Source organism: Cebus imitator, unplaced genomic scaffold, assembly GCF_001604975.1.
Source record: "Cebus imitator isolate Cc_AM_T3 unplaced genomic scaffold, Cebus_imitator-1.0 Scaffold281, whole genome shotgun sequence".
Lineage (NCBI taxonomy): Eukaryota > Metazoa > Chordata > Mammalia > Primates > Cebidae > Cebus > Cebus imitator.
The window spans coordinates 595326-608490 of NW_016107596.1; the positions used below are offsets into that span (position 1 = coordinate 595326).

Here is a 13165-nt window from a genome sequence, read left to right on the forward strand (position 1 = left end):
CTCCAAAAGATGTTATTCTTCAATATTATCAATAAAATACAATTTAGGCCATAACTTTTCCCCCTCAACAATGTATACTCAGTTTTTTCTCTTTTGCTGATTACAAGAGGAAGGTTAGGGTCCTAGATGGTTTTCTTATTTTTTTTTTTTAAGTGGAAAGGACAAAGTAAGAAAGAAAAACAGCTTGTTTCTTCATCTCTATGAAAACACTGCCCAAACACACTTTCCCCCTTCCCCCTGCCCTTCTCCCTTCCCTTTTTCTCTGGGACACCTTGACCTAAACAACATTATTCCATGGACCACAGTTACTGGGAGGCACAGTGGTTCCCTAGACATTTTACTTTATTTTGACTTAGAGATAGGTCCAGAAAGCCTGCTTCTAATTTTGTCTCTAGAAAACATAAGCTACTGTTTCTGCCAAGCTGTAAGTTGAGGAGGTGTTTTTTGTTACTCCATGCAATTACCCATGGAAGAACAAATGAACAAAATATTTGCATGAACAACAGCCCTTCTCAGTAACAAGAACGTGTCTTAACTCCCCAGCTGGTGACACTGAGTTGTCTTGCATCAGAGGTATGTGTAGCCATCAATTTCACAACCTTCGGAGTGTTTCAAGCAGGCAAAAGTCTTTAGGCAGACCTTGTGAGCAAGGACATGGATGTGTGCCATTATCTTAGACCTTCAAACTTGGTTTTAAACGCTATTCCAGTCAATGAGCAGACTTTTCAGAATACTCAAAGGATGAATTATTTCAACAAAAATACAACCAATTTTGTGCAAAAATAAAGTAACTTCTTTAATCCAATAGGCATCATTATTTGGGACTATGAAAGTGGGTTGGAAAAGATGCTAAATTATAACATTGAACATCAGAACTATATGCATTACCTTTGGGGTTTTATGTTGCCCCTTACGCAGAGAAAAGAAAAACTATAATTAGAATAGCTGGTAAAATGTTGCATCTCCTTCATATTTACTTAGCTAATATTAACAGGACACTAAATCTGTGCAAAGTACTGCACCAAATACTGTGCCTGGATTGTGTCATTTAATCCTCACAACCAGCCCAAGGAAGTAGGTGCACTTATAATTTACCTTGAAGACGGGAAAACTGAGGCATGGACCTGGAAGTAAGTGACTTGCCTAAAAGTAGTTACTAAGCAGTAGAACTGCCATTGAATCCAGATGGTCTGAAGCTCCACAGCCCACTCTAATGACTTTATACTGAATACTGGTTAGAAAAACATTATCTCTTCCTGATCTTCCAGTTCTGTATTCAACAATTATTTAACAGTTCCAACAAATCTTCACTGAACACCTATGATGTGCCACATAGGCGGGGGGCAGGGGATGTACTATGAAGAGTAACTCTCAAATAAAAGCTTTATTAAATAAATGTGTTCAGCTAGGCAACAAGAGTATGTATACCTAAAAAGCCTTTCATAGGTCCTTTGTAGCTTTGTTGGAAATGACCTTAAAAGACACTTAACCATTGATTTTTTAATCCCCTCTCATTTGTTTCAGGTTAATATCATGGTACTCATAACTGTGGTTCCCACTTGTTCATCCAGCTCCTCCTTACTGATTCATGCAGATCAGATCACTCTGCATTGTAAACTGACCTGGGAATTTACCAATTCCTCTCCCATCATGACAGCTGACATCCAGGGACAAGAATCATCCTGAAACACTAGAGCAGAAAAGGCCGTTTTGAGATCATCTAAGTTCTCATTTGACAGATAAAGAAAATGAGGCAAAGTGACCTGTTCAGGGTTTCCTGGTGAGCTAGAGGCTGACTGGACGGGAGCCCAGCTTGGCTTCTCTTAGCCTGGCATTCTCAGTGCTGCGTTATCAAGTTGTTACTATATGTAAATATGCTGAAAATGGGACTTTTAATCTTTGCCACTTTTCATAGATCTAGATTTATTTTTTGGGACTCTTTAGTTCATGTATATGAACGGCATTAAATTTATCAGAGAAAAAGTCTCTTGTAAGGAACCATTTCCTGGATGGCAAATTATCACAGAATAAAATGCAGAAGAACTAAATCTGTAACAGAATTTGTTTCTAACAAAAGTCATGAACTCTAATAAAAAGGTTTAGGAAATAGTCTTGAATAGTCTAATAAAGTAAGCATTATTTTGGTTCGTTTTTACATAGTTAGTACAGATAAACAAATTTTATTTGTTCGTTTGCTTTGTGCAGGTTGCTGTTCTGAACATCAATGGTGAAGAAGGATGGGCACAGTCTGCTGTCAGGTGTATGAGGTTCAAATCCAGCCCTATTGCTGGCAGTTCTGTGATCTCTTCATACCTAATCTCCATCTGTGGAATATTAATATTGCCTCCCTCCTAGAGTTGTTGTGAGGATTAAATTAGATCATATATGTAGAGCACTACCATAGGGCTGGATACTTAATAAGCTATCAATAAATATAATTAATATTAATAGTATAACGGTAATCTGTGTACACATTAGTCACCAGAGTACTACAGTCATATAAAAGGTGGGCTAAAAGCCTCCAACACTACCACTAGGGGACAGGAAGAGGAAGAAACGCCAGTAAAGCTCTATTGTTTAAACAGGACTACGCCTAAAACAGATGTCCTGTTTTAAAGGCCTCTGGAAAAGGAGAGTCTACAGCTCCTCTTGGTTACTCATTCCAATGCTTAATTGCTCTTTAGCAGCCAGGAAAGTCTATGTCTTATCTGGCATTTCCCCAACTGTGTAACACATATATTAATAATGTTCCTTTAAAAATAATTAAAAACAAACAAAAAAAATGTGGTGATAAAGTAAATTTAGGCAATGCTAGGTTAAGTGAGGTTAAATAGGTTTACTGCGAGAAATTCTTAAACTAATAGGCTAATGTTCATGAGAATATAGAAAAGGAGAGAAAAAAGCACAGTGTGCAATATTTATGGAGTTTAATATTTGATGGAATATAGTTTGAGAAATGATGATCTCACCTAGGTGAGAAGTTTGCAACTATCTCTTTTTCCTATTTTTAAAACATACAGTTATCATCCTCTGCACACTTGCCTTTTATCACATGTACTTCAAACGTATTCCTAAATTGTTCTTCAGTTTGTCTTTAACTTTAGAATGACTAAGACCAAGGATTTATGTTGGTAAAAACAATAACAAAACCCAAGAGAGAAAGGGTTTCTTAAACCACACAGAAAGGAACACTGTGAAGATTAATGCCCTTTCTATAGAGATGATCCTAAATACCTCCTGAAGGAAAAAAAAAAGTACCATAGAAAGGATTAGGAATCAGAATGACACTGAACTTCTCAACAGTAACACTAGAAGCTAGAAAATCAATAGAACAATGTTGCTAACATTCAGAAAAAAAAAAATATTTCCAACTTAGAATTTTAGATTCAGTTAAATCATCCATACTTGATGATTTAACTGAGTCTAAAATTCTAAAGCAGTAAAGACATTTAACTGAGTGTAAAATTCCTGAAAGTAAAGATATTTTCAGAAAGATAAGGTGACCAGAAAAGTTACCTCCCATGTACTCTTTCCCAGGGTTCTCCACCAGAACCAAGGAAGGCAAAAGATGGGACCAGGAAACAAAGGATCTGAACATGGGAGAGAGGTGGAAGGAGGTCCCAGGCTACAGATGCAGAGCAGCCTATAGAAGATACATGAAGAAGAAGGCCAGGTGGGATCACCTGAGAAACCAGAATGCCTGATATGTTTGACCACTTTGAGAGGAGCTTTTATCACTTTATCAGAGAGTTTGAGGATGAATTAGTGATGAGTACATAGCAAGAAACCACAACAAAATGAGTAATGACTAAGTGAAAAAAAAAATTAACTCCGGAAAAGTACATAGCTAAGCAGGACAGGAAACAGAATCATAGCACACTGCTTGGCTCAACCTTAAGTAGCACTTTCAGTTATTACAATGTAAGCACAGACAACTGATTTAACTCCAAATTACAAGTAACTGAATTGTGAAGATGGAGGGCAGGGAGAAGTGTGTGTTTTGGAAAAGGGAGTATGGTAGTAAAAGGACTAAATTATTATCTTACACAGTAAGAAGTCAATGGATAAGAATATAATTTAAAAAATAATAGTATTAGTATGTTGTTATTATTATTATTATTTTATTTTGAGACAAGGTCTCTCTCTGTTGCCCAGGCTGGAGTGCTGTAATATGCGATCACAGCTCACTGCACAGCCAAACTCCTGGGTTCAAGCAATCCTCCAACTTCAGCCTCCCAAGTAGCTGGGCCCACAAGCCTGTACCACCACTGGTGGCCAATTTTTGTATTTTCTGTACACACGATGTTTCACCATGTTGCCCAGGCTGATCACATACTCCCGGGCTCAAATGACCTGCCCACCTTGGCTAACCAAAGTGCTGGGATTACAGGCATGAGCTACCATGCTTGGCCAATAGTGTATGTTATTCTAGAGATAAGAAGGTAAATGACAGAAGAAATATGTGAAAGAGTTGAAATCATTGCCTATGAGGAGTGAGATTTAGCTGTGGGACTGAGGATCTCTTCTTCACTGAAAGCTGTACACAATCTGGCTTTTAAAGCTATGTATAAGTGTAATTTGATAAGGTAAAAATTAAGCTAAAATTAAATATCTTTTAATTGTAATATCTTTCCACGATTTTTCCTAACAGAGGGAGTAAGTCCATTCCTTGCATGTGTTACCATCCTCTTAAAAGGAAGTATCATGCAATCATCTGTAAAATTGGAAAAAATTTTAATGTAGTTTCAAGTAAAATGAAAGAAAAATCAGAAAACAGTTTTGATACTGAGCAAAAAATGGCTCTCCTTTTGACTCAAGCATTTAAAAAATAAATCCTACTAACTCACTTCTTTTCCTTCACGTAGTATCCTGAGTTTTGTTTAGTAAAGCAGGAAAAGATTCTGGAACCCATCAGCAGAAATACAATTTAGTAACAATAGCTAACAATTGTTAAGCACTTACTGTAAATAGTCCTATGTTGTAATATACAATTATTGTTACCACCTAACAGATTAAAAATATTAGACATAAAAAGGTTAAGTGACTTGCCCAATGTTAAATAGGTATTGAGGCTAGAGTTCACATTCTGTCATGATTTCTGTGAATACAGAATCTTTTATTATGGGCACTGTGAATTAAGAAAACGGTCAGAGGCCGGGCGTGGTGGCTCATGCTTGTAATCTCAGTTCTTTGGGAGGCTGAGGCGGGAGGATCACCAGAGGTCAGGAGTTTGAGACCAGCCTGGCCTACATGATGAAACCTTGTCTCTACTGAAAATACAAAAATTAGCCAGGCGTGGTGGTGCTGCCTGTAGTCACACTACTTGAGAGACTGAGGTAGGAGAATGAATCGCTTGAACCTGGGAGACAGAGGTTGCAGTGAGCCAAGATCATGCCAGTGCACCCCAGCCTGGGTGACAGAGCAAGATACCATCTCAAAAAAAAAAAAAAAAAAAGATTAGAAATGAATTCTTTGGTGCATCATTTGCTCTTCAACATAAACAAATGTATTTTCATTTTGTTGTCTACTTAGACTATATTAAAAACCAAATTCGATGTTTCTGTGGTTTGATTTCCCATTGATAGCTTTGAGATTGAAACATTCTAATATGTATATTTACATGCAAATTTCTTTATAATAAGCCAGAAGGTCTCACAGAAAATTTGCAAATTCAGATCAACAAAGGGTATTAGAAAGATCATGTTTTTTATTATATTTTATTTAAATTATTATTTTTTGAGGCAGAATTTTGCTCTGTCACCCAGGCTGGAGTGCAGTGGCACAATTATGGCTCACTGAAGCCTTGACCCCCTGCACTCAAGTGGTTCTCCTACTTCAGCCTCCCAAGTAGCTGAGACCACAGGGCATGCACCACCACATTCATCTAATTTTTTGATTTTTTTTTTTTTTTAATTTTTTGTTGAGACGAGGTCTCACTATGTTACCCAGGCTGGTCTCAAACTCCTGGGCTCAAGCAATCCTCCCTTCTCAGCCTCCCAAAGTCTTGGGATTACAGGCATGTGCCACTATGCTGGGCCCATGTTCATTTTAAAAAGCACATTTTCTCTTGCATGAGCCACATCTTGTCTAGAAAGTTTGCTTATGCTAGTCCTGAGGTATCAGGACACGGAAAAGATTACAGGATTATACCCTCACCCATAGAACCATTTCTTCTGCTTCCTCAGCAAAAATTCATTATGGTCAAACTAGCTCAAGCTTTGTTCCTCTGCTAAAAGTACCTTCATGCATTTGTAAAGAGAGATGTTAATCAGACGATAATCTAATTAGGAGTAAGAATATATCTGTAAAAGGTACATCTGATAAAGCAGTGGTTCCCAACCTCCAGGTCCGGACCGGTGCCAGTCCATGGTGTGGGTGGAATCAGCGTCCACAGAAGGTAAGCTGCTGATGAGCCTGAGCTCTACCTCCTTTCAGATCAGTGGCGGCAGATGCTCATAGCAGCACAAATCCTACTGTGAACCGTGTATGCAAGGGATCTAGGTTGCACCCTCCGTATGAGAATCTAATACCTGATGATCTGAGGTTGACCAGTTTCATCCCAAAACCATCCCTGCCCCACCCGAGTCCATGGAAAAATGGTCTTCGATGAAATTGGTCCCTGGTGCCAAAAAGGTTGGGGACCACTGTAATAAAGGACTATTATCTGAACTATACAAAGAACACTTAAAACTCAATAATAAGAAAGTGAACAACCCAATTTAAAAAATGAGCAAAAGATCTGACGAGACACTTCATCCAAGAAGATATACAGATGGCATGTGAACATGTGAAAAGATCTTAAACATCATATGCCATTAGAGTATTGCAAATTAAAACAATGAGATACCACTACAAATAGAATGGCCAAAATCTAAAACACTAACACCACCAAATACTGCTGAGGATGTGGAGCAACAGAAACTCTGATTCATTGCTGATAAATGAATGGCACAGCCACTTTGGAAAACAGTGTGATCGTTTCTTATAAAACTAAACATATTCTTACCATATGATCCAGTAATCATACTCCTTGGTATTTTTGCAAATTAACTGAAAACTTAAGTCCACACAAAACCCACACACAGAGGTGTTTATAGCATTTCTATTCATAATTGCCCAAACTTCGAAATAACCAAGACACACTTCAGTAGGTGAATGGATAAACTGTGGCTCATCCAAATAATGAAATATTATTCAGTGCTGAAAAGAAATGAGCCATCAAGCCATGGAAAGACATGCAGGAATCTTAAGTGCATACTGGTAAGTAAAAGAAGTCAATCTGAAAAGTATACATATGGTATGGTTCCAACTATATGACATTCTGGGAAGGGCAAAACTATCAAGACAGGAAAAAGATAAGTGGTAGTCAGGAGTTAGGGGGAGAAAGAGATGAACAGTTGGACCCCAGAGGATTTTTAGTGCAGAGAAAATGTTCTGTGTGATGACTCTATAATGGTGGATATGTGTACTTATACATTTGTCTAAACCCAGGGAATGTACAGCACCAAGTGTGAATCCTAACATAAACTATGGACTTTGGGTGATAATGATGTGTCAATGGGGTTTATTGATTGTAACAAGTGTACCACTTGAGTGCAGGATGTTGATACTGGGGAAGACTGTGCATGGTGGGGAACAGGGAGTATATGGCAACTCTTTGTACTTTCTGACCAATTTTGCTCTGAATGTAAAACTGCCCTAAAAAATAAAGTTATTAATTAAAACATAAAAAAGAAGAAGAATGTTGTTTAGGTCAGAAAAAAGAAGCTGGAATGTTTTCCCTGGCTAGCTCCCCCTCCACATTTTGGTTTTGGCTTCACAGTGATAGGGGAACGAAAATGGGGGAGAGGAGAGGAAAAGGAAAAATGCAAGGAATGATCCAGAACAGTGTGTAACGACTCAGAAAGGAGAGTGCCACCACAGATCTGCCAGAGCACCATTTCCCTGCCGTGCTCACCCTCAAATATTATAAAGGACTTCCTGCAACTGGGAAAAGACAGACAGAGTCAGGGTTTTAAATCATACTTTACTACTGAAGGTCTTCTAATAGCTTGGAATTACCATAGAAGGAAAGCCACTTTCTTACTCAGAGTTGTTTAGTTTGGCAAAACCATGTAATAATCTATGTTCTTTTGAAATTATGTTTTAAATATGCTGTGCCAAGCACTCTTAATGAGAAGACAAGGGTCTTAAGCTAAACAGACACTGAGAACAAAAGTGTCAAAACGGATACAGCCAGATCACTAGTGGTATGAGCTGATTTGAAGATTTTCACTAGTTATACTATATAGTATCTTAAAATGTATTACAATGAGATATTAAAGTATACATAGTAGACACTTTTCATACTTTCAGTCTTTCTCCTGAGCACTATAAAAAATATTCTAGGCTGGGTACAGTGGCTCACTTCTATAATTTCAGCACTTTGGGAGGCCAAGGTGGGAGGATCACTTGAGCCTAAGAGTTCAAGACCAGCTTAGACAACATAGTGAGATCCTGTCTCTACAAATTTTTTTAAAAATTAGCTGGGTATGGTGATGTGCTGAGGGCCCAGCTACTCAAAGAGGCTGAGGTGGGAGGATCACTTGAGCCCAGGAGGTTGAGGCTGCAGTGAGCCATGACCCAGCTTGGTGACAAAGTGAGACTCTGTCTCAAAAACAACCACGACCACAACAAACTACATGAAATCATTTGATATAATTAAACATTCATTCATAATTTTTTAAAAAAATAAAAAGCCTCTTAGTTAGGAAGGAGAGGGAACTTCACTAGTCTGCTAAAGGATATCTATAGAAACCAAACAAATAAACAAACATCATAGAGCGGCCATCATACCTGATGGGGAAATACTTAAAGCTTTCCTCCTGAGATCACCAACAAGGTAATGATACTGTCATTACTTCTACTTACCACTGTACTGAGATCCATTCAGTGCAACAAAGGAAAAAGACACAGAAGAATTGGAAAAGAAAAAATAAAACTAAAACTAACATTACTTACAGATGACATGACTGTGTTTTTTGTTTTTGTTGTTCATTTTTGTTTCTTTTTCTTTTCTTTCTGAGACAGAGTCTTGCTCTGTGGCCCAGGCTGGAGTGGAGTGACATTATCTTAGCTCACTGCAGCATCCGCCTGTCAGGTTTGAGCAATTCTCCTGCCTCAGCCTCCCAAGTAGCTAGGATTACAGATGCATGCCACCACACCTGGCTAATTTTTTTGTATTTTTAGTAGAGACAGGGTTTCACTATATTGGCCAGCCTGGTCTTGAACTCCTGAACTGAAGTGATTCACCCACCTTGGCCTCCCAGAGTTCTAGGATTATAGGTATGAGCCACTGCACTACGCAGACTGTGTTTTTAAAAATCCACAAAAAACCCATTATAGTTAGTAAAATAATTTAGCAATGTTGCTGGGTATAAGGCCAATATTCAAAAACCAATTATATTTCCATAAGACACCAACAAGTAGAAAATGAAATTTAAAAATTATTTTTTCAACAGCATCAAAATAATCAAATACCTAAGGAACAAAAATCTACATGGACTCAATTTTGTAAAGCTTTCAATTATCTACCCATTTATTTATAGATACAGAACAATTCCAATCAAAATCCCAGCACTTTTGTGTGGTAATTGATGATATGCTGAGTCTAAAATTTATATGGAAATTCAAAAGGCCAAATGGCAAGGCAATCTTGAAGGAGAAGAAAAACACTGGAGGATTTATACTACCAGATTTCAAACTATTTATAAAGTTACAGTACTTAAGATAATCTTAGTTGGTGCAAAAATAGAAACATAGACCAATACAATAGAAGAGTAAGTCCAGAATAAATATGGTCACCTGGTTTATGACAAAAATGTCACTGCTGGGTAGCGGGGAAATGATGATCTTTTTAATCAATGAAGTAGGTCAACTGGATATCCACAGGGAAAGAGATAAACCTTTACCTTACAACATAAGCAAAAATCAATTCTGTGTGGATTACAGATCTAAATGTAAAATACAAAACCAGAAAACTTTTAAAATAAAAACCCAGTTTATCAACCTTGGAGTAGGTAAAGCTTTCTTCAAAAGGATATAAAAAGCACTTACTTACATTTTTCTTAAAAGAAAAATCTAGTATATCAGACTATATTAAATTAGAAATGTCTGTTTATTAAGTAAGTGAAAAAGCACACAGAGTAAGAAAAGATATTTACAATACATGTATCTGACAAGGCATGCTTTAGAATGTTTACCTAAAATTCTCAATATAAAAATGGGTGAAAGACTTGAACAGGTACTTCACAAGAAAGAATAGCCAAACGACAACAAATACTTTTTAAAGTACTCAATTTTTTAGACATCAGAAAAGAGGGGATTAAAATTAGAATATGATACCAACACACCCACCAGAATGGCTAATGTGAAAAAGACAAAGAATGCCAAGTACCAGTGATGGTATGGAAGAGCCAGAACACTCACACACTTCTGGTAAAAGTATAGATTTCTAGAGCCCTGTTCTGAACTGTTGGCAATATCTCCTGAAGCTCAACATACTCTATTATTGGCTGAAGCATATAGCTACCAGAAATGCATATGCTTGTTCACTAAAAGACCTATAGAACAATGTTCATAGCAGTACTACCTGCAATACTGAAAACCATCTGAATGCCCATCAACAGTGGGATAAATACATTGTGATATATTTATTCAGTGAAACACTATACAGTAATGTGAATGAAGTACAATTACATTCAATAGTGTGATTAATCTCACAAATAAATGCTAAGCAAAAGAATCCAGACACAAAAGAGCAAACAATGTATAATTCCATTTACATAAAATTTAAAACCGGGCAAAATTTATCAATGAGTTACAAATTAGAGTAGTCAGAGGGCTTCTGGGATGCCAGTATTGTTCTGATTTTCTGTCTGGGTGCTAATTTCACAAGTATGTTCACCTGTGAAAATGATTTGTGCATTTTTCTCTATGTATATTATACTTCAATAAAAGGGTTAATTAAGAGACAATGTTCCATATGGGTCCTAGGAGTAGGAGATGACAGAAGGAAACATGCAGACAAACCAAATAAGCCAACGAAAACTCTTCCAGTTGTGTTAAAAGGATTGACATAGAATTTTAGGATATTCACTTAAAAATTATTCCATTCAGAAATTATAAAACAGTATTAAGACCGGCCATGATGGCTCATATCTGTAATCCCAGCACTTTGGGAAGCCAAGATGGGAGGATCACTTGAGGCCAAGAGTTTGAAACCATTCTGGGCAACATAGCCAGACCTTGTCTCTATAAAAAGTAACAAAAAGAACAACAAAGAAAGAGTGAAACAACTGTATTAAAATCATTCTTTTCAAAAAACCAATAAAAGTATTTTAATAAACTATCTGTTTTTGTAACGTGTTTCCTTGCACAATGAAGGCTAAATACATATTCAACCAAGGACTTCAAATCAGTATAAATGGTGGAAGTAAAAATTCAAAGGGTGTACATTTTATCTAAAAGAGTAAAGTAGGCTGGGCACGGTGGCTCACACCTGTAATCCCAGCATTTTGAAAAGCTGAGGCAGGTGGATCACTTGAGATCAGCCTTGCCAACATGGTGAAACCCTGTCTCTATTAAACATACAAAAATTAGTCAGGCATGGTGGTAGGTGCCTGTAATCCCAGCTACTCGGGAGGCTGAGGCGGGAGGATTTGGGGCAGAGGTTGCAGCAAACTGAGATGGCACCATTACACTGAATCCTGGGTGACAGAGTGAGACTCTGTCCCCAAAAAATAAAATAAAATAAAAGAGTCAGTAAGTAGTAAAAGTTTTATTTTTGCTTTACAACTATTTGGCTTGTATGTAAGGTCTATTCTGCTTTACAAGGACATTGTATTTTTAATCAATGCAACAATTTGTTTTTTCCAAATTCAAATGCCTACATCAAGAGTCTTGTATTTGGGAAGTTACTATGTTTGGATCAGCTGAGTTGTCTTTTGAGGCATTCCATTTAAATTAAATAAAGTTATTGAGTTAAATCCATTCAAGCTACCAATGTTTTAAAATTACATTTTCTTTGTATCAACAATCTATTTTATAAACGTTGCTTCTTGAAAGTTACCATCATATTTTACCAGAGTGTTTCTCTTTCCCAAACCTCCTGATTTTAGTTTTCTTTGGCATTTTTCTTTCTCTATATCTTCAGCTCAGTGAATGTTCAACCAGTAATCTAAAACCTCAAATCAAGGTAACTAATCACCTAATACTATGGGCAAGGTGTTTTTCAGGCCTCACAAAAACACATAATATTGTAGTTCTTGAGAGGCTTACAAAGGTGAGAGATATTTAGTAACAGAAGGAAGTACAGAGACAAGACTTATGATAGAGGTAGTAAGTACTTTAAAAATGTGAAAAAGAAAGACACTAACATGTCCTAAAATAATCAGAGATAGCTTTCTGGTAGAGATGAGTTTGGAATTATGCATAGCCAATGGGATTAAGATTTGGATGGTCGGCCGGGCGCGGTGGCTCACGCCTGTAATCCCAGCACTTTGGGAGGCCGAGGCGGGTGGATCACGAGGTCAAGAGATCGACACCATCCTGGTCAACATGGTGAAACCCCGTCTCTACTAAAAATACAAAAAATTAGCTGGGCATGATGGCACGTGCCTGTAATCCCAGCTACTCAGGAGGCTGAGGCAGGAGAATTGCCTGAACCCAGGAGATGGAGGTTGCAGTGAGCCGAGATCGCGCCATTGCACTCCAGCCTGGGTAACAAGAGCGAGACTCCGTCTCAAAAAAAAAAAAAGATTTGGATGGTCATTCATATTGAAATCCCAAGAAAAAGATACATGTCCCTGTCATCAATGTGCCCTTCATATTACACGATACTGCTTAAGAAATATACTAAGTGTATATAGTAGCAAAGGTGATTAGATTTTGTATATGGCATATAACTGAAAATTGAATTGGTTTCTCCTGAGTTAACTGTTTATACATCTTGGGTAACTGTGGCTAGAAATGTGGTTGTATCAACAGCAAGGAGGTCTCTTTGTAAATGCGAAGATTTCTATGTAAATCTGGCCATCCCATATCAAACTCAATTTGGTTCATATTAGCATCATATTTTAATTCACCAAGCAAACTTGCCCAATCTATCTAATAGGTCTATAATTTT

General features: G+C 37.4%; 1 protein-coding gene across 5 annotated transcripts in view; it reads right to left on the reverse strand.

Moving 5' to 3' along the window:
• PPARG (peroxisome proliferator activated receptor gamma) overlaps positions 1–13165 on the reverse strand; it is a 143594-nt gene that overhangs the window by 59889 nt on the left and 70540 nt on the right. The window contains exon 3 of one of the 5 annotated variants that reach the window (XM_037728831.1): positions 1623–1690. The exons of the other annotated variants lie outside the window; for them this stretch is intronic. The gene's annotated coding sequence lies outside the window, so the exon portion shown is untranslated. The remainder of the gene's footprint in view (positions 1–1622; positions 1691–13165) is intronic. 5 annotated transcript variants of the gene reach the window in all.